Below are 22,605 nucleotides of genomic sequence, written 5' to 3'. Positions count from 1 at the left end.
TTACACCTCAACTGTCTTTTTTTCTGCCTCTAACAGAATGACACCTGAGATTTCCCAGTTCTTTGAATTTTGTCTATATCCTCATGATGACGAATATCCTAGTTTACCCTTAACTGTGCTTTGCAGTACATACATTTCTCTGAGCAACTAGAAGACAAGGATGTGGTATTATTCAAGTTAGCTCCCCTCTAGAACAGTCCTTCCCAAACATTTTTGGCTCACAGTACCCTTAATGTGTCAGCAAATTTTCATGGTGCCCACGGACCAAAAGGAATATCTTGTAGTTCTATTTATTAGATAGGCACAAAAACCCCAATAAATATTCTTGTCCTAATAACTCAGTACCCTTTGGAAAAAATACATATAAATTAAAGGTAAAATAATGTGTGCATTTTATTTTAAAACAACCACAGTTACTTACTAGAGGGATATGTGTGTTTTGCTGGTCACTGCACATCTCCTTAACTCTTGGAATCTGATTGGGAGTTAACACCATCATTTTCTTCTCCACACTGATTCTCATCACAGCTACTGCCAAAACCCAGTTTTACAAAAATTTGACATCACTGAGAAGGATACAGAGTGACAGAACACGAAACTGTGAACTACCTTGGGCTAGTTGACACTCTATCTACGGAAGTTGCTGTGTTTTTCTCAAAACATTTAAGATACTTTGCAGTGTCCCATGAGTTTGTTTCACCACTTCAGGGCATCAAGGCACATTTCAGGAACCTCCAAGGCCAGGCCTGATGTCTGCTATACATGGGACCCTGGTGGACTGAATTAGGTCTTGTTTTATTAATGGATCATTAGTTAGAAATTTATCTCATGTCTCAGTCCTACAAATAGCTTTTCTAAAGAACACAAATTTCTTTAAACATGTAGCATTATAAGAATTATCATTATTATCACAATGTCAAACTTTACCAAGGACAAAAAACATTGGATTGATATATTCTTAACAGCCATATTTACATTCACCTAGTAATGGCAAATAAAAGCTTTGTTTGCATTGCTTCTTTCAGGAGAGGAATGGTTCTTATAGCAAGGGATGTTATCTAGGAATCCATTTATGCAAATTCTTGCCTATTTGAAGTATGTTTTTTCTGAAGACAGTGTGTATAGTTTCCATAAGATCCTTTGTTCTCTGACCAAAACAGTAAAATTTGGTCTGTATCATTAAATAAAATGCAAGTTTAAAATCAGCCTTGTCATGTCATTACTAACCCCAATGATGATATTTTGCCAAAGTTGATCTTGTTGATACAAAAAAAGTTTTACTTCCCATCAACCCCCCACCCTGGCCAGGATTTAGTGTTTATCAGTGTCAAAATGAAACAAAGAGGATTTACTGCTTTCTTATTTTATGATTATTCCACTTATTTCTCCAACTTTATGAGATTTCCCTCCTCACTAGAAATAACTTAGAAATGTGATAAGTAATTTCAAAAATGAAAATAATGATTTTTATCTCCTTTTTATTTATAGGTGATCTTAATTTTCCTAGCAGACTTAAACAAAAGTTTCACTTGGAAAATAACAGTTTCCAAAATGTTTCTCTTTGTGCAATTTATGATCTCCCTATGAGATTCTGGCTAAATTGATGGCATTTAATATTCTTTCTTGCTCAGATGGATCTTCTAATAGATTGAAAACTTAACATGAAAAGCTTTAATATGAAAGCCAAATGCTAAAGCTATTACTACATGATCTCAAACTCCTGGATTAAAAATAAAACAAATAAACAAAACCTTTGAAATTTATTGCGTTATTACAAAATATTCCAGTGTTTGGCATTGTGTAGACCTAACATCTAAATTAATTGCTTCAATAAACTCAAGTGGTCTTGGATTAAAAAATTGCTGTTAATAATAGATACAGATTAACTTGCCTGATGTTCTTTACTGTTCTAAACAATAACATTTTGTCTTGTCTTTTTATCCAGCTCACCTCATGTCTCAAATTCTCATGATCCCTGACTTTTCCAGCTCAGAGTGAAAATTCCCTTTCACTGAATTACTATAAACTTCTAATCTTTAACAGAAAATGTAGACTTCATCTCCTCCTCTAACTCCTTCCCAATTCTACACACTACTTTTAAAGGAATCGCCTTCTTCTCAGCCTGAAATTTGGATTTATCCTCTCTCTCTCTTACACAATACTCCACAGACATTCAGTAAACAAAATCTAAAGGGTTTACTTTTATCATATATTTGAAAAATTACTTCTTTTCACCACCCTACTGTCCACCATAGTTCCACCTCTCATTTCTTATTATCTATACAACTGTAATAGCCCCTCCATAACTGTTCTCACCTCTGCTTTCTCCCCACTCCAATCCACTTGACATAGCTCTCCAGCTTATTTTTAATATCAGCTCATTAGGTTGTTCTGTCTCTTAAAATCCCATCATGATTCCCTATTGTCTAAGAAGAAATCCACTGTATGCCATAATTCACACTGACAGCCTCACCTTCTACCACTCCCCGACAATTCACTCACAGTATCTGCTCCCAAAACGATAACCCGAATTTTAGACTTAATGTCTTCTCTACTTCTGAACTTTCATAACACTGTGCTTTGTCAACACTTTCTAAGTATTATAGTTTTTTAGATATTTGTCTTACCACTTTACTCCCTCATAAGCTTTGTCCGTACAGGAAAATAAATGTATTCTTCAATTCATTCAGAATGTACTACTTACTTGGTAACTGCCAGGCATACTGTAGGCCCAGGTGTTCAAAGATGAACAGGATAAGCCTGCCTGTACTTAGTACTGAAAAAGTATTTGTTAAGTTTCTGATAGTTTTCAACCAGTTATACACATAAAGGACGACTTTATTAAATTGAATGGGACCCTACTTTTGCATTCTTTTATATTTAACTATTCTAGTTTTATACTCTCCAGGAGGTAAGAGACCCTGTCTTATTAATCTTTTGCCTTCCCCAGATCATACGCTACATCTGCAATGGATTTTCAATCGTCCACTTCGGTTGAATGAGCCAATGCTTCATTTTCTTCTGTGTATGTGATGTAGTGTAACCTGAACCCAGCGGTATAATCAGCAGGTGAGATTAACACTGCAAGTGGTAAAACTTGAGTTGACTATTTTTGCTTCTGCAGGCAGAGCCTTTGTTGTTGTTCTGTCACTCAGCCGTGTTCACCTCTCTGCAACCCCATGGACTGCAGCACACCAGGCTTCCCTGTCCTTCACAGTCTTCTGAAGTTTGCCCAGATTCATGTTCACTGAGTCAGTGATGCCATCCAACCATCTCGTCCTCTGTCATCCCTTTCTCCTCCTGCCCTCAATCTTTCCCAGCATCAGGGTCTTTTTCAATGAGTCGGCTCTTCACATCAGGTGGTCAAAATATTGGAACTTCAGCTTCAGCATCAGTCCTTCCAATGAATATTCAGGGTTGATTTCCTTTAGAATTGACTGGTTTGATCTCCTTGCTATCCAGAGAACTCTCAAGAGTCTTCTCCAGCACCACAGATCAAAGGCATCAATTCTTTGGTGCTCAGCCTTTTTTTAAATTGTCCAGCTCTCACATCTATACATGACTACTGGAAAAACCATAGCTTTTGCTATACAGACCTTTGTCAGCAAAGTAATATCTCTGCTTTTCAATACTCTGTCTAGGTTTGTCACAGCTTTTCTTCCAAGGAGCAAGTGTCTTTTTATTTCATGGCTGCAGTCATCATCCACAGTGATTTTGGAGCCCAAGGAAATAAAGCCTTTGCTGTCATTTGATTTTCACTTTTGAGTTGGCACTTTCTGAAGCCAAAACTATTTAGAGTTAACCTGCCACCTAATCCTTTAAGTTACTCACATATTGATCTAGTTCTTATATTCTTATCAAGACATCTGAATACCGGACAAAGAAGCTCTAAATGTCAGAAATCATACCAAAGTACTTGTATTCATTTTGAATAGTTTTTAGTATTAATTTAGCTTTTTTTAAAAAATAAGATTTCTTTACATCAATATACATAGAGTGGGTAGATATAAGGATTCAATATTGAGATTTTATATTTAATTCAACAACTGTTACTGAGTCTAATATACAAAAATGCTAAATTCAGTGGGAGACTACTACCCTCATAAAGTTCATGTATTAATTCATCAAACAGATGTTTCATTCTTGTGAGTGTATTCAGAGAAATGTGAAACTGAACTGCCTGAAAACCAAAGAAATTGCCAATTATGATGACTGTAATTAATCTCTCTCTACTCCAAATAAAATGACGCCTGTAAAGCACTGGCAGACTAACTGGCATATAGTAGGCATTCTGTAAACGTTAGTTACCTTTCCCCTGGTGGCTGAGAATAGAATTAATCAACTATTTATAATGGAGTGCAGAGAGTGAGAAATTCTGACTAGAAATTTTCCTTTAGCAAGAAGGACCCAAATTGTTTTTGTGCTTTAATTAAAATTATCAGATAACTGTTTAATTCATTTTTTACTTCCCCTATGAATACAGAGCTAATTATATAATGTGAAAGAAATAAAAGGAAAGAGAAACACAAAACCTTAAAATATAAAATGTTGAAACTATTGTGAAAATTATGAGACACCTAAAACAGGAAAGATAATGCTGAGAGAAAAAACAAGACGTATTATAAATATTCTGCTTCTGAAGATAGTCTAAGCTTCTTACCATCATGCTAGACACAATGGATGCAGACTGCATACATATAGACCGATAGACAATGGATTAAAAGGGGCTGACCATGTTCAGTAGAACACATAATTTTTAATTTTAAAGAAATTGTTATGTGCCACAGTTCTAGAAGACAGGATTGCCTGGCAGCCTAGATGATGTCTTGGCCCCTTCCTTACAGTCCAAGGGAGATCTTCTCTCCTGTGCCTTTCTGAGAGGCATAAGCAGGGGCCTGCCGCAGCTAGAAACAGCCTCAGGATCTGGCATTTTAGGAGTTTCTCCACTCTGCCAAGAAATTGCCCAGCTGGATGGAGACAAGAGAGTTGCCTCCTGGTCCTCAGAAAGGAAAGACAGTGATGCCAGCAATGAGTCCTCTTCCACTGGCATCTCTACCTGGTTAAAGAGCCAAGCAGTCATAAAGGAGAACCTGGGTGAATGTCAGTGGGGAGAATGAAATTATGCTCAGTCAGCAGGGTGATCTCAGAATGGTGGGAACACATCACACCAGACACACTCAATTGCTATTGTGTTAAAATTACAAAAACACAACTGGTTGCTGGTAAAACTGTAGTTGCTGTATGTTGAGATTTATTGAAGTAATAAAGAATTGGCTCTGCAGTCTCATGACATTCTACCAGCAAATTCTGCTCAGACCAGTTTGGATCTGATTGTAATCATTTGTGTAAGCTGAAAATTGGCTGGAACACATTCAGACAGAGCTTCCTGATTCCATGGAAATCAATCCAGTCAGAGAATGGCCAAGTGAGTTGCCTCAGGGTAAATGTTAGGCCTTAACATTTGTGTGGTGTCCCTTCCAAATGTACAGCCTATGGAAGCAGCTCCATAATAAACTGCAGCTTGGTCTCCTCTGCTAGCTCTGGCCAAGTTCCTTAGACAACTCGCTGCCTGAGATGTAGTCTAACTACTATGATATCTGTCCACTTTGGTTTCAGCAAGAAACTTCTAGAGAGCAGGTATATATATATTTTTTTCCTGCATGTAGAGTTTGTTCCCTGGACTCTACTGGCAAAGTCTGGGAAGAATGAGGTGATAGTACTCCATAATCTTAATCTTCCAGGAGCTATGTTAAGAGTGTTTATACACTGTCTCATTATATCTCAATAACTCGATGTGCTCTGTGTTATTATTTTATCATTTTATAGATGAGGATACAGGTTCACAGAGGATCGGGAATATGCCTGAGTTCATGGCAGAGCCAACCGGCCTCATTCCAGAGCCTAAGAAACCCATCAATTCTGTGCCCAGCTGCATAGAACGGTACAATGAATCTGAGTGCTTTCTGTGTTTTACATGGAGAACGTGAGGCAGCCACTGTTGTCATCTTTCTGAAAAATGCAAGAGTTTGAGCCAGTGGTTGAAGCCAGGAGGAAAAGGGCATGACAGAATGGATGAGATGGTTGAATGGCATCACCAACTCAATGGACATGAGTTTGAGCAAATTCCAGGAGATAGTGAAGGACAGGGAAGCCTGGTGTGCTGCAGTCCATGGGGTCACAGAGTCTGCCACAGCTTAGCAACTGAACAATAATGGGGAGGTGAGATGCTGCTGCTAATTTGGGGAGTGGGCTTGGTCTAATGGTGACTGAGCCTACCAGAATTCTGAAACAGGTAAAATTTGTCTTTTGATTCTCTCCTATTTGTTTTTTTCTTAATTTGAATGAACTTTAAATTTTAGAGAAGTTTTGGTGGTGGTGGTTTAGTCACTAAGTCGTGTCCAACTCTTGTGATCCCATGGACTATAAAGCCTGCCAGGCTCCTCTGTCCATAGGATTCTCCAGGCAAGAATACTAGAGTGGGTTGCCATTTCCTTCTCCAGGGGATCTTCCCAACCCAGGAATTAAACCCAGGTCTTCTGCATTGCAGGCAGATTCTTTACCAACTGAGTTACAAGTAAAGTTTTAAATTTACACAAAAATTGTAAAAATTGTACACAGTTCCATACCCAATTTCCCCTATTGTTAACATCTTACATTAAGAGGATTGCTATTGCTAAGTCACTTCAGTCATGTCCGACTCTACGTGACCCCATAGATGGCAGCCCACCAAGCTTCCCCGTCCCTGGGATTCTCCAGGCAAGAACACTGGAGTGGGTTGCCATTTCCTTCTCCAATGCATGAAAATGAAAAGTCAAAGTGAAGTCACTTAGTTGTGTCTGACCTTCAGCAACCCCATGAACTGCAGCCTTCCAGGTTCCTCCATCCATGGGATTTTCCAAGCAAGAGTACTGGAGTGGGGTGCCATTGCCTTCTCCCACATTAAGAGGATAGATATGTCCAATTGATGAACCAGTATTGAAACATTGTTATTAACTAAAGTCAATACTTAACTCAGATTTCCTCAGTTTTTACCTAATGCTCTGTTTCTGTTCCAGGATCCCATCCAGGGTATGTTATGTGTTCTTAGGCTCCTCTTGGCTGTGATGTTTTATCAGACTTTGTTTTTAATGAACTTAACAGTTTGAAAAATCCTGGTTAGGTATTTTGTAGAATGTGTTTGTTTGATGCTTTTCTCATGACTGGACTGGCGTTATTAGTTGTGGGAGGAAAACCCCAGGGAAGTGCCATTCTCATTATATTACAGCAAAGGTACATACTATTTACATAGGAAGTTTATCACTTATGAGTTACACTATTGAGACTGACCTTAGTCACCTGGAGGAGACAGTGTTTGTCGATTTATCCACTATAAAGTCACTCGATTTTCCCTTGTGGAGGGAAGTCGCCAGGCACAGCCCATGCTAAGGAGTAAGGAGTTATGCTACCTTCTCAAGAATGAAGTAGCTAAATAATTTATTTCGAATTCTTCTGCAGGGGAAATTTGTCTCTTCTCCAGCATTTGTTTATTCTGTCATTTCAGTTCAGTCGATCAGTCATGTCTGACTCTTTGCGACGCCATGGACTGCAGCACACCAGGCCTCCCTGTCCATCACCAACTCCCAGAGCCTACTCAAACTCACGTCCATCGAGTTGGTAATGCCATCCAGCCATCTCATCTTCTGCCATCCCCTTCTCTTCCCTCCTTCAATCTTACCCAGCATCAGAGCTTTTCCAGTGAGTCAGTTCTTCACATCAGGTGGCCAAAGTATTGGAGTTTCAACTTCAGCATCAGTCCTTCCAATGAATATTTGCAACTGATTTCCTTTAGGATGGACTAGGACTCTCAAGAGTGTTCTCCAACACCACAGTTCAAAAGCATCAATTCTTTGGTGCTCAGCTTGGTTTTATAGTCCAACTCTCACATCCATACATGACTACTGGAAGAAACATAGCTTTGACTAGATGGACCTTTGTTGGCAAAGTAATGTCTCTGCTTTTTAACATGCTAAGTTTGTCATAGCTTTTCTTCCAAGGAGCAAGCGTCTTTTAATTTCATGGCTGTAGTCACCATCTGCAATGATTTTAGAGCCCCCCAAAAATAAAGTCTTGAACTGTTTCCAGAAACAGCGATTGTTTGTTGCTTTCATTCTATCATTTTCTTATATTGATATGAACTCATGGATATTTATTTTGTACTTTGAGTTATAATTCAACGCTATTTATTTTGTCATTCAGATTATCCCAGTTTTGGCCATTAAGAGCTCTTTTATGTTGGTGCCTGTGTCTCTCTGACATACTTCCATCCTTGCAGGGTTTTTCATTTGTTTGAGCGCTTCCTTAACTTTCTGATGCTTCAAGATGTTCTGGGTTATTTTTATATATTTCCTGCCCAAGTCCTAGAATCAGCTATTTCTCCATAGAGCTCTCTTATCCTTTTTAGGAAAGGAAACCCAAAGAATCTTGAGAGAACTCATGAAGGATATGAAGCAGACAAGTGAGATGATCTGATTAGATTTTAGAAAGATCAACTTTTGGCTGGATAAAGCTGAGACTAAAAGCAGAGTGGCAAACTACTGCAGTGGTCCATGCAAAAAAAAAAAAAAAAGTGGTATCTTGAAGTATGCAAGCAGCAAAGCGAAGGACAGACACTTGGGGGTAGGTGAGTCAATGGAGTTATGGATAGTCCAAGTCCTGGGCCTCATCCTACACTGTCAAAAAGCACATGGCAATTTTCTGGATAGAGAAGAATAATCAATAATAGTGATCACTAATGTTTATTGGGGATAACCTGGTGGCTCAAACGGTTGAGTCTGCCTGCAAGGCAGGAGGCCCGGGTTCAATCCCTGGGTCAGGAAGATCCCCTGCAGAAGGAAATGGCAACCCACTCCAGTATTCTTGCCTGGAGAATCCCATGGATGGAGGAGCCTGGTGGGCTACAGTCCATGGGGTCGTAGAGTCAGACACGCCTGAGTGACTTCACTCAGTGTTTATCGAATATTTATTACATTCTAGGCACTGCTCTAAACACTTAACATACAAGTTTAGTCCTCACAACAACTCTCTGTGCTAATTATTATTATTTTCTCATTTTACAGGTGAAGAAATTGAGCATTAAGAGAATCAATAAGTAGCCCCGCCATCTCAATTGGTAAGCAACAGGCAGACACACAAGCACAGGAATCCTGACTCCAGCCCTGTACTATTCCACACAGTACTCTAGTGCCTCTTGCTGAAAGACGGTTTCAAACCTTGAGAGCTCCTTATTGCCAGAGCCGCATCTCAGCTGCCTGGGCTGGCTGCTAAGATGTCTAATCCTGCTTCTGCCTGCAGTGCTTCTGTTCCCCCTGACTCCTAGCTTATCCCTCAAAGCCAGCTTAGACTGATAGCCCATTGTGCTGACTTAATGCCTGCATCTGTGCCTTCCCAGAGCCAGCTGACACGTGATCTCACTTCTGAACTTTCCATTTCAAAGCCCTCAGTGAGCACCTGCTCCCTGGCGCTGTTGTAAGGTGCTGGGGATGCAGAGGGAGAGTCATTCTGTTCTTAAGGGGCTCATGGTGTGAGCATATGTGTATGAGTGTGTTGCTGCTAAGTCGCTTCAGTTGTGTCTGACTCTGTGCGACCCCATAGACGGCAGCCCAGCAGGCTCCCCCTGCTGGGCTGGGGATTCTCCAGGCAAGAATACTGGAGTGGGTTGCATTTCCTCCTCCAATGCATGAAAGTGAAAAGTGAAAGCGAAGTCGCTCAGTCGTGTCCGACTCTTAACGACCCCATGGACTGCAGCCCACCAGGCTCCCCTGTCCATGGGATTTTCCAGGGAAGAGTTCTGGAGTGGGGTGCCATTGCCTTCTCCGGTATGAGTGTGTATGTATGTGTAAATTCAATGTAATCTATAACTGTGCTTACAACCCAGGGATCGAACTCAGGTCTCCCGCATTGCAGGCAGATTCTTTACCAGCTGAGCCACCAGGGAAGCCTACTCCATTTACTCTGAACTATCTTTCAGCCTCTGGTACCTGCGCCCCAACGCTGAGCTGTCCACTTTATTTTAGACCATATTCTGCTTCAGACTCTCGGCATCCAGGTCTATTCCCAGGTTCAGCCCCTTCTGTGTCTGCTGTGACTCTCTCTGCTTGTCTGTGGGCTTCCCGTCTGCTGATCTTTCTCTACCCACACCTCCATCACCAGGAGCCACGTGGGCAGCTTCCTCTCTCTCCTGTTGTTAATGGGGTCAGCTTGGGGAAAATGCCAGGCCAGCCCAGCCTTCCAGACTGCTCTGAGTCATGCTAATTTTGTTTCCAGAATTTGTTTTCATTCACAGTACTAGTGGAGCTTCAGACTCTCTCTTGCTCCAGAAGGAGTAGGAGGTGAATTAGGGATAATTAGCAGCCAGATATCTTCCATCACTTCTTTCAAACCCATCTGGATTTTTTCTACTTGAATATTTTCTGATGTGAGTCTGAGTCATTCTGCCACCAAATAGTAAGACCATTTAAATAATCTGCATTATTTATCCCATATTTGAAGTTTCAAAATCCATCTTATATACATTAATCTCCCAAAGGGATATTGCCTACTTGGTTGTGGGAAACATCTTCTCTGGGTAGAACCTAGAGAAAATGTCACTATGATTAGAATAGGGAGATCCTAGGTAATCCCCTGTGAAACTTTTCAAAAAGGATGCTAACAGCTATTTCTCCATTCTCTCCAGAGATTCCAAAAATATTATACAGGCTAGTTATGTGGCATAATGCTCAGTTAAGTGACACACTTAAGACTCACTGTTTCCTTCAACATCTTATTTCTAGTTTTTAAGGCATCCTGAATTTGTATTTTTCCAAGTCAGAAGCAAAGATTCCTTTTGGTCCTTTCCTTGGCCTTTCTACATTTTTGGAGAGGCAGACCTGGATCAAAGGCTATGAGTGAGAGTAAAAGAAAGGAAGGGAAAGTAGAGAAATTAATTTTTTAATTATTTATTTTAATTGGAGGATATTACTTATAATATTGTGATGGTTGTTGCCATACATCAACATGAATTGGGCACAGGTGTGCATGTGTCCCCCCATCCTGAACCCCACTCCCACCTTCCTCCCCACCATATCCCTCTGGGTTGTCCCAGGGTACCCTGCTTCATGGATCAAACTTGCACTGGTCATCTGTTTTACATATGGTAATGTACATGTTTCAATGCTATTCTCTCAAAACATCCCACCCTTGTCTTCTCCCACTGAGTCCAACAGTCTGTTCTTTACATCTGTGTCTCCTTTGCTGCCCTGCATGTAAGATCGTTGGTACCGTCTTTCTAAATTCCATATATACATGTCAATATACAGTATTTGTCTTTCTTTTTCTGACTCATGTCCCTCTGTATTATAGGCTCCAGGTTCATCCACCTCATTAGAACTGACTCAAATGTGTTCCTTTTCAAAGCTGAGTAATATTCCACTGTGTATATATATCACAACTTCCTTATGCATTGACCATCTTTTATACACATGACTCTCCCTTTCCCTCCCAAAAGGTTACTCTCTCTCCAGGACAGTCTTATTGGTCACACTCTTGTAACCCAGTTTTAGAAGTTGTTTTGCAAAGTACTTGTAGCAAATAAATAGCAAAGTTGGAGAATAACTGAATTTTAGTGCCTAAGTATTCAAAGTTATGTGTTCTAAGGATTCAAAGCTAAACCTAAAATAACATAGCTCTTTCAGTCTCTTACAGAACTTGCTTTCCTGTGTGGGAAGGGAAGCGGAGGCGTTTCAACTGTGTGACAAGTAACCCACTGAATGGGCTGTCCTATGCAGCCTCTGCAGAGAAGCAATGGAAAATGACAAAGCAAGGTGAGCGCAGGGTCATCTTTTCCTCGAGGAGCGTCTGTTCACTCCTTCAGGGCCAGAGCTTTGTAGGTGGGTTTTGCTGAGAGCAGCGAGGCACATCTTGGCCCTAGGCATGGCCTCATTCACTTGTGCCCCTGTGTACACAGTGGCAGCTGTTTGTGGCTTCCAGGGCCAGAACTCCCCTCCACGGCCCCACCAGAAAACTCCCAGAGCCATCGTAAGGTGAGAACAAGCAGGCCACCATGAAGGTCTGCTGTGCGATGGACACTGAGCGGACAACCCCTCTTAGACATCAAAGGAGAGCTTGGAACAGCAGAGGCTGACCCCTTCTAACATCCCCTTTAGGTCACCTCCCACCTTGACTGAGTTCTGGGCCTCTGGGCCTTGATTGAGCTTCCCATTCTTTCATTGGTAAGCTTCTATTTAGGCGAGCTGAAGGCAGAGGCTGAGAGTGGGGAGGACAGTCAAAGGAGAATATTTTGGCAGGTGCTTGGCTCTTGTCCTGCCTCTCCCAGGTAGCCTCAGGAGACCTGGGGTCAAGCACCGTCTGTTATTGGTTCCAGTCTCTGTTTCAGAAATCAATATCAGGCAGTTGTCCTCCATACCTAGACCACTGCAGGACTGTCAGCTAGGCTCTGCATTCCTGGGGAGTGAGCCATCAGAGAGCTCCTCAGGGCTGTGGGAAGGATGTAAAGCCAGTTCTTCTATCTTGCTTGCCTTCATTACTTAAAATGCATTTTTGCACAGCTTGAAAAGGATCTGGTTGCTGCCCTTCTCTGTGTCTGGTTGGTTGCATCTGATCTACTAGGTCAACATAGCCTCTCCCAGGAATCAAACTGTGTTCAGAAACAGAGTTGTTGGCTTAAAGAGAGAGGGAGTGGCAGGATCAGGTACAGCAGGGAGGTGCGCTGGGGAAGAGGCTTCCGTGGGGTGTGATTCAAGGGCCTTGCACAGGCCCTGAAATTCCCATCATCTTAACTCCATGGTATTGGCATTCTAGCTTCCTGAAGGTAGCTCACACTGTAGCATGGATACTATATATAAGTAATGATGATCATAAACATCTTTAAGCACTTTAAGGTTTAAGAAATGCGTTTAAATCATTGCATTTCTGTGGGATGGTCCCAGATGAGCCAGACTTCAGCTGAAATTGTGTTGGTAGTTCTGGATAAAACTCACCATCTCAGTGTTCCTCTCACAGCTATTGGGTTGGACAAAAAGTTTGGGTTTCTCCATAAGATGTTACAGAAAAACCTAAACAAATTTTTTGGCCAACACAATATTTCCCTGAATGGTCTGCATGGTAAGAAAGAGCCTATCCGAAGAGAGCTTTTACTATCAAGGTCTCTGAGAGGCAGGGTAGGGGACATAGGCTGGGATGCTAGGAAAAATGTGAGCTGTCCCCAGCCTGACCCACCAAACTCACCTCCCTGATGGAAGAGATCAGCGATGCAAAGTCACTAAAAGGAGCTATTTTTTCTAGAAGGTAAGACTGGGAGCCCAAGCAGAGCTCTTTGGGATCCAAATGACTTCTTGTGGCACAGAAATGTGAAGGAGGAAGTAGATCAGCCTACTTGTTCTTGGAATATGGCACCACTGCAATAAGTCAGCCAGAGGTACAGGAACTGCAGCATTCTTTGGCACCTCAAAGTTTGGTGTTTTCAGTAGCCCAGGGAAGCAACCCCTAGCCCAGCCAGAAAGGAACATTCTCACATAGGTAGCAGGTGTTGCCATATGCTGGGAAGACAGGAGGAACTGGCTTTGAGCAAATATGTGATGCTTCAGAGACCCCAGAAGTGACTTTTTGATGATGGCCATTCTGACTGGTGTGAGGTGATACCTCATTATAGTTTTAATTTGCATTTCTCTAATAATTAGTGATGCTGAGCATCTCTTCATGTACCTTTTAGCCATCTCTGTCTTCTTTAGGGTTTCTCAGGTGGTGCTAGTGGTAAAGAACCCACCTGCCAAAGCAGGAAATGCAGGAGATGGGAGTTTGATCCCTGGGGCGGGAAGATCCCCTGGAGGAGGGCAAAAACCCACTCCAGTATTCTTGCCTCAAGAATCCCATGGGCAGAGGAGCCTGGCAGACTATAGTCCGTAGAGTCACAGAGAGATGGACATGACTGAAGCAACTTAGCACACACACGCATGCACACGTCTTCTTTGGAGAAATGTCTGTTTAGATCATCTGCCATTTTTTTATTGGGTTGTTTTTGTTGATATTGAGCTATATGAGCTGTTTGTATATTTTAGAGATTAATCCTTTCTTAGTTGCATCATTTGCAAATACTTTCTCCCATTCTGTTGGTTGTCTTTTCGTTTCGTTTATGCCATGTTCCTATGCCATGCAGAAGTTTTCAAGTTTAATTAGGTCCCATTTGTTTACTTTTGTTGTCATTTCCATTACTCTAGAAGATTGCTCAAAGAAGATATTGCTGTAATTTATTTCGAACAGTATCCTGCCTATTTTCCTCTGGAAGTTTTATAATATCCCAGTTTTACATTTAAGTCTTTAATCCATGTTGAGTTTACTTTTATGTATGGTGTTAGAGAATGTTCTAATTTCATTCTTTTACATGCAGCTGTCCAGTGTTCCCAGCACCACTTTTTTTTTTAAATCAGAGTAAAATTGTTTTACAATGTTGTGTTGGTTTCTACCGTACAACTACGTGAATCAGTCATAATTTTATATAAATTATATATATACATATATATATATAAATAAAAAATACATATATCATCCTTCCCTCTTGATCCTCCTTCCCCTCCGGCCATCCCATCCCACTAGGTCATCACAAAGCACCAGGCTGGGCTCCCTGTGTTATATAGCAGCTTCCCACTAGCTATCTGTTTTATACATTATAGTGTATATATGTCAATGCTATTTTCTCAATTAATCCCACGCTCTTCTTCCCCAACTGTGACCACAAGTACATTTTCTATGTCTGTGTTGCCATTCCTTCCCTGCAAATAGCTGCATCAGTACCAATTTTCTAGATTCCACAAATATGCATTAATACATGATGTTTGTCTTTCTGACTTATTTCACTGGGTGTAACAGACTCTAGGTTTATTCATCTCATAACAACTGACTCAAATTAATTCCTTTTTATGGCTGAGTAGTATTTCATTGGATATATGTACTGCATCTTCTTTATCCATTCATCTGTTGATGGATATCTAGATTGCTTCCATGTCCTAGCTATTGTAAATTGCGCTACAGTGAACACTTGGGTTCATGTGTTTATGAACAGTTGGGTACATGTGTTTTTTTGAATTGTGGTTTACTCAGGGTATATGCCTGCTAGTCAGATTGCTGGTCATATGGTAGATTTATTCCTAGTTTTATAAGGAACCTCCATACTGTTTTCCATAATGGCTGTATCAGTTTACATTCCCACCAACAGTGCAGGAGGGTTCCCTCTTCTCCACATCCTCTCCAGCATTTACTGTTTGTAGATTTTCTGATGATGACCACTCTGATCAGTGTGACATGATACCTCTTTGTGGTTTTGATTTGCATTTCTCTAATAATGAGTGATACTGAACACCTTTTTGGGTGTTCATTGGCCATCTGTATGTCTTCTTTGGAGAAATGTCTGCTTATCAGCACCATTTATTGAAGAGGTTGTTTTCTCTCATTGCATAGTCTTGCCTCCTTTGTCATATATTAATAGACCATAAGTACATAGGTTTATCTCTGGGCATTCTGTCCTGTTCCATTGATATATGTTTCTATTTTTATGCCAGTTCCATACCATTTTGATGACTGTAGCTTTGTAGTATAGTCTGAGGTCAGGGAGCCCTATTCCTCCAGCTCTGTTTTTCTTTCTCAAAAGTGCTTTGGCTCCTCAGGGCTTTTTCTGTTTCCATAAAATTAAAAATTTGTTTCAATTCTAGTTCTGTGAAAAATGCCACTGGTAATTTGATATAAATGGCATCGAATTATAGAGTGCCTTGGGTAGCATGGTCATTTAGACAATATCAGTTCTTCCAATCCAAGAACACAATGTATCTTTCCATCTGTTTGTGTCATCTTGGATTTCTTACATCAGCATTTCTTTCATCTGTACTTTTCAGGGTATGGGTTTTTTGCCTCCTTAGGTAGGTTTATTCCTAAGCATTTCTTCTAGGTATGGGATTGTTTACTTAATTTCTCTTGTCTTTTGTGTCTAGAAATTCAACAGATTTCTGTATATTAAATTTTTATCCTGCAATCTTGCTGAATTCAGAGATATGTTGTAGTAGTTTTATGGTAGCCATCTTTAGGATTTTCTATGTGTAGTATCATGTCATTTGTAAATAGTGAGTTTTACTTCTTTTCCAATTTAGATCACTTTTCTTTTTATACTGAATAAAAGTGGTTAAGAGTGGACATCCTTGCCTTGTTCCTGATCTTAGAGGAAATGCTTTCAATTTTTCACATTGAGTATGATGAGTGGATTTGTCGTATATGGCCTTTATTGTAGGTTCCCCCTATTCCACTTTCTGGGGAGTTTTTTTTTAATCATAAATGGATGTTGAATTTCATCAAAAAACTTTTTATGCATCTATCGAGGTGATCACACTGCTTTTATCCTTTAGTTTGTTAATGTGGTGTATCAGACTGATTGATTTGTGAATAATGAAAAATCTTTGCATCCCTGGGATAAATCCCACTTGATCATGATGTATAATCCTTTTAATATTTTTTTGAATTTACCAAGGCTAGCTCAACATAATAAAAGCTATATATGACAAACCCACAGCAAACATTATCCTCAATGGTGAAAAATTGAAAGCATTTCCTCTAAAGTCAGGAACAAGACAAGGGTGCCCACTTTCACCATTACTATTCAACATAGTTTTGGAAGTTTTGGCTACAGCAATCAGAGCAGAAAAAGAAAGAAAAGGAATCCAAATTGGAAAAGAAGAAGTAAAACTCTCACTATTTGCAGATGACATGATCCTCTACATAGAAAACCCTAAAGACTCCACCAGAAAATTACTAGAACTAATCAATGATTATAGTAAAGTTGCAGGATATAAAATCAACACACAGAAATCCCTTGCATTCCTATACACTAATAATGAGAAAACAGAAAGAGAAATTAAGGAAACAATTCCATTCACCATTGCAACGAAAAGAATAAAATACTTAGGAATATATCTACCTAAAGAAACTAAAGACCTATATATAGAAAACTATAAAACACTGGTGAAAGAAATCAAAGAGGACACTAATAGATGGAGAAATATACCATGTTCATGGATTGGAAGAATCAATATAGTGAAAATGAGTATACTACCCAAAGCAATTTATAGATTCAATGCAATCCCTATCAAGCTACCAACAGTATTCTTCACAGAGCTAGAACAAATAATTTCACAATTTGTATGGAAATACAAAAAACCTCGAATAGCCAAAGCGATCTTGAGAAAGAAAAATGGAACTGGAGGAATCAACCTACCTGACTTCAGGCTCTACTACAAAGCCACAGTTATCAAGACAGTATGGTACTGGCACAAAGACAGAAATATAGATCAATGGAACAAAATAGAAAGCCCAGAGATAAATCCACGCACATATGGACACCTTATCTTTGACAAAGGAGGCAAGAATATACAGTGGATTAAAGACAATCTCTTTAACAAGTGGTGCTGGGAAATCTGGTCAACCACTTGTAAAAGAATGAAACTAGAACACTTTCTAACACCATATACAAAAATAAACTCAAAATGGATTAAAGATCTCAATGTAAGACCAGAAACTATAAAACTCCTAGAGGAGAACATAGGCAAAACACTCTCTGACATACATCACAGCAGGATCCTCTATGACCCACCTCCCAGAATATTGGAAATAAAAGCAAAAATAAACAAATGGGACCTAATTAAACTTAAAAGCTTCTGCACATCAAAGGAAACTATTAGCAAGGTGAAAAGACAGCCTTCAGAATGGGAGAAAATAATAGCAAATGAAGCAACCGTCAAACAACTAATCTCAAAAATATACAAGCAACTCCTACAGCTCAACTCCAGAAAAATAAATGACCCAATCAAAAAATGGGCCAAAGATCTAAATAGACATTTCTCCAAAGAAGACATACAGAAGGCTAACAAACACATGAAAAGATGCTCAACATCACTCATTATCAGAGAAATGCAAATCAAAACCACTATGAGGTACCATCTCACGCCAGTCAGAATGGCTGTGATCCAAAAGTCTACAAGCAATAAATGCTGGAGAGGGTGTGGAGAAAAGGGAACCCTCTTACACTGTTGGTGGGAATGCAAACTAGTACAGCCACTATGGAGAACAGTGTGGAGATTCCTTAAAAAACTGGAAATAGAACTGCCTTATGATCCAGCAATCCCACTGCTGGGCATACACACTGAGGAAACCAGAAGGGAAAGAGACACGTGTACCCCAATGTTCATCGCAGCACTGTTTATAATAGCCAGGACATGGAAGCAACCTAGATGTCCATCAGCAGATGAATGGATACGAAAGCTATGGTACATATACACAATGGAGTATTACTCAGCCATTAAAAAGAATACATTTGAATCAGTTCTAATGAGGTGGATGAAACTGGAGCCTATTATACAGAGTGAAGTAAGCCAGAAGGAAAAACATAAATACAGTATACTAACGCATATATATGGAATTTAGAAAGATGGTAATGATAACCCTGTATATGAGACAGCAAAAGGGACACTGATGTATAGAACAGTCTTATGGACTCTATGGGAGAGGGAGAGGGTGGGAAGATTTGGGAGAATGGCATTGAAACATGTGAAATGTCATGTATGAAACGAGATGCCAGTCCAGGTTCAGTGCACGATGCTGGATGCTTGGGGCTGGTGCGCTGGGACGGCCCAGGGGGATGGTATGGGGAGGGGGGAGGGAGGAGGGTTCAGGATGGGGAGCACGTGTATACCTGAAATTTAAAAAAAAAAAAAAATTAAAAAATTTTAAAAAAAATTAAAAAAAAAAGAAAGCAAAAAAAAAAAATCCTTTTAATATATGGTTGGATTCAGTTTGTTAGTATTTTGTTGAGGATTTTTGCATCTACATTCATCAGTGATACTGGCCTATAGTTTTCTTTTTTGTGGTATCTTTCTCTGGTTTTGGTATCAGGGTGATGGTGGCCTCATAGAATGAGTTTGGAAGTGCTTTTCCCTCTGCAACTTTGTGAAAGAGTTTCAGAAAAATAGATGTTAACTCTTCTCTAAATGTTTGCTAGAATTCACCTGTGATGCCATCTGGTCCTGGACTTTTGTTTGTTGGGAGTTTTTAAATCACAAATTCAATTTCAGTACTTGTAACTGGTCTGCTCATATTTTCTATTTCTTCTTGGTTCATTCTTGGGAGATTTTATCTTTTTAAGAATTTGTCCATTCTTCTAGGTTGTCCATTTTATCAACATATAGTGGCTTGTAGTAGTCTATTATGATCCTTTGTATTTCTGTGGTGTCAGTTGTAACCTCTCCTTTCTCATTTTTAATTATACTGCTTTGGGCCCTTTCCCTTTTTTCTTGATGAGTCTGGGTAGAGGGTCATGAATTTTTTTTTTTCAAAGAACCAGCTTTTCGTTTCATTGATCTTTTCTATTGTTTTGTCTTTATTTCTGTTCTGATCTTTATGATTTCTTTCCTTCTACTAACTTTGTGTGTTGTTTGTTCTTTTTTCTCCAACTGCTTCAGGTTTAAGGTTGTTTATTTCAGATTTTTCTTCTTTTCTCGGACAATCATGTATCACTATAAAGCTCCCTCTTAGAACTGCTTTTTATGCATCCCATGGGTTTTTTCTGTGTTTTTTGCTTTTATTTGTCTCTCAGTTAAGTTCAGTCACTCAGTAGTGTCCGACTCTTTGTGACCCCATGAATCGCAGCACGCCAGGCCTCCCTGTCCATCACCAACTCCCGGAGTTCACCCAGACTCACATCCATCGAGTCAGTGATGCCATCCAGCCATCTCATGCTCTGTCATCCCCTTCTCCTCCTGCCCCCAATCCCTCCCAGCATCAGGGTCTTTTCCAATGAGTCAACTCTTTGCATGAGATGGCCAAAGTACTGGAGTTTCAGCTTTAGTATCATTCCTTCCAAAGAAATCCCAGGGCTGATCTCCTTCAGAATGGACTGGTTGGATCTCCTTGCAGTCCAAGGGACCCTCAAGAGTTTTCTCCAACACCACAGTTCAAAAGCATCAATACTTTGGTGCTCAGCCTTCTTCACAGTCCAACTCTCACATCCATACATGACCACAGGAAAAACCGTAGCCTTGACTAGTCAGACCTTTGTTGGCAAAGTAATGTCTCTGCTTTTGAATATGCTATCCAGGTTGGTCATAACTTTCCTTCCAAGGAATAAGCGTCTTTTAATTTCATGGCTGTAGTAACCACCTGCAGTGATTTTGGAGCCCAGAAAAATAAAGTCTGACACTGTTTCCACTGTTTCCCCATCTATTTCCCATGAAGTGATGGGACCAGATGCCATGATTTTCATTTTCTGAATGTTGAGCTTTAAGCCAACTTTTTCACTCTCTTCTTTCACTTTCATCAAGAGGCTTTTTAGTTCCTCTTCACTTTCTGCCTTAAGGGTGGTGTCATCTGCATATCTGAGTTTATTGATATTTCTCCCGGCAATCTTGATTCCAGCTTGTGTTTCTCCCAGTCCAGCGTTTCTCATGACGTACTCTGCGTATAAGTTAAGTAAGCAGGGTGACAATATACAGCCTTGACATACTCCTTTTCCTATTTGGAATCAGTCTGTTGTTCCATGTCCAGTTCTAACTGTTGCTTCCTGACCTGCATACAAATTTCTCAAGAGGCAGATCAGGTGGTCTGGTATTCCCATCTCTTTCAGAATTTTCCACAGTTTATTGTGAGCCACACAGTCAAAGGCTTTGGCATAGTCAATAAAGCAGAAATAGATGTTTTTCTGGAACTCTCTTACTTGTTCCATGATTCAGCGGATGTTGGCAATTTGATCTCTGGTTCCTCTGCCTTTTCTAAAACCAGCTTGAACATCAGGAAGTGCATGGTTCACATATTGCTGAAGCCTGGCTTGGAGAATTTTGAGCATTACTTTACTAGCATGTGAGATGAGTGCAACTGTGTGGTAGTTTGAGCATTCTTTGACATTGCCTTTCTTTGGGATTGGAATGAAAACTGACCTTTTCCAGTCCTGTGGCCACTGCTGAGTTTTCCAAATTTGCTGGCATATTGAGTGTAGCACTTTCACAGCATCATCTTTCAGGATTTGAAAGAGCTCAACTGGAATTCCATCAACTCCACTAGCTTTGTTCGTAGTGATGCTTCCTAAGGCCCACTTGACTTCACATTCCAGGATGTCTGGCTCTAGGTCAGTGATCACACTACTGTGATTATCTGGGTGGTGAAGCTGTTTTTTGTACAGTTCTTCTGTGTATTCTTGCCATCTCTTCTTAATATCTTCTGCTTCTGTTAGGTCCATATCATTTCTGTCCTTTATCCTTGATTTCTTCTGTGATTCATTTGGGTTGTTTCATAGCATATTATTTAGCCTCTTTTGTCTTTAGACATGTATACCTTTTTTTGGTGGGTTCTAGTGTTTTCCTCTCAATGGTTGTTCAACAGCTAGTTGCAATTTGAGTGCTCTCACAGGAGGAGATCAGCACATGTCCTTCTACTCCACCGTCTTGAACCAATTTCTCAGTCTCTTTAATTGACGGTTATTCAGCAGTTAGCTGTGATTTTGGAGTGCTCATGAGAGGAGGTAAGTTCAAGGTCCTTCTACTCCACCATCTTGTCTCTGTCTCAATATCAGGTACCTTCTGAGGTGATCTAAGGAAGACTCTTCACCTTTGTGGTATTCTTGCCACAAACCTATTACTCTAATCAAATCATGAGAAAACATGAGATAAACACAAACTGAAAGGCATCCTACAAAATCACTGAAGGGTAGTCTTTAAACTGGAAGGTCATTAAAAGCAACCATAAGAAAAGAATAAGAAGCTGTCACAGATGGAGGAGACAGAGAAAACATATAACTAAATGTAATGTGCTATCCCAGACTGGATTCTCCAACAGAAAAAGAACATTAGTGGAAACACTGGTGAAATCTAAATAAAGCTGGATTTTAGTAAATAGTATTATACCAATATTAATGTCTTAATTTTGACAATGTTCTGTGGTAAGATGTTAACAAGAGGGAAAATTGAGTGAATAGACAGGAACACCATGTTCTATCATTGCAACTTTTCTGTAAATCTAAATTGAGAGCCAAAAACTTTTAAAATGACAAGGAACCCAGGGTAGAAAGAGAACTAGATAATACACACAATGTGTAAATAAACAGGGAATAATGGAAAGTCGGATGAGACAACTGGCATTCCACAAAAGGTTTATTCCTCTGGATGGCTGCCCAGGTCATCTTGGGTCATCTGGATTTTGGGTGCTGTATCACAGCACAGGTAAATAAGGAGCTACAGTGGCCTGTGGAGGAAGAGCAGGCTTCAGAGATTCCACCCAAAGTTTGGTTTGGGGGAGATATGTTCACCTCTGTACTGGGGAATTGAGTTTAAAAGTGTTTTCTTTTTTTTGGAAAGTCTTAGAAGACCAATATAAGATAAATTGTTTAATGAATTAATGATGTCTCTTTTTTATTTGCCATTTTATATAAGTATAAACCCACCATTCATACTGACATGTTATCTGCCTCCAGCTCCTTGAGGCTTTGTGGTCAAAGAGGCTTGGTTTCACATTTTTGGAAGGCATTTTACTGTGGGATTGTGCCAGGGAAAT

The 22,605-nt window shown here is 40.0% G+C and overlaps 1 long non-coding RNA gene across 1 annotated transcript in view; it reads left to right on the top strand.

Moving 5' to 3' along the window:
- LOC104975232 (uncharacterized) overlaps positions 1 to 22,605 on the top strand; it is a 54,818-nt gene that overhangs the window by 14,324 nt on the left and 17,889 nt on the right. The window contains exons 3-5 of the long non-coding RNA XR_003031226.2: positions 2,951 to 3,069; positions 9,096 to 9,148; positions 11,709 to 11,837. This is a non-coding gene — a long non-coding RNA (uncharacterized lncRNA). The remainder of the gene's footprint in view (positions 1 to 2,950; positions 3,070 to 9,095; positions 9,149 to 11,708; positions 11,838 to 22,605) is intronic.

This window comes from Bos taurus, chromosome 20 (assembly GCF_002263795.3).
Source record: "Bos taurus isolate L1 Dominette 01449 registration number 42190680 breed Hereford chromosome 20, ARS-UCD2.0, whole genome shotgun sequence".
Lineage (NCBI taxonomy): Eukaryota > Metazoa > Chordata > Mammalia > Artiodactyla > Bovidae > Bos > Bos taurus.
This window is presented reverse-complemented; position numbering and strand designations above follow the sequence as displayed.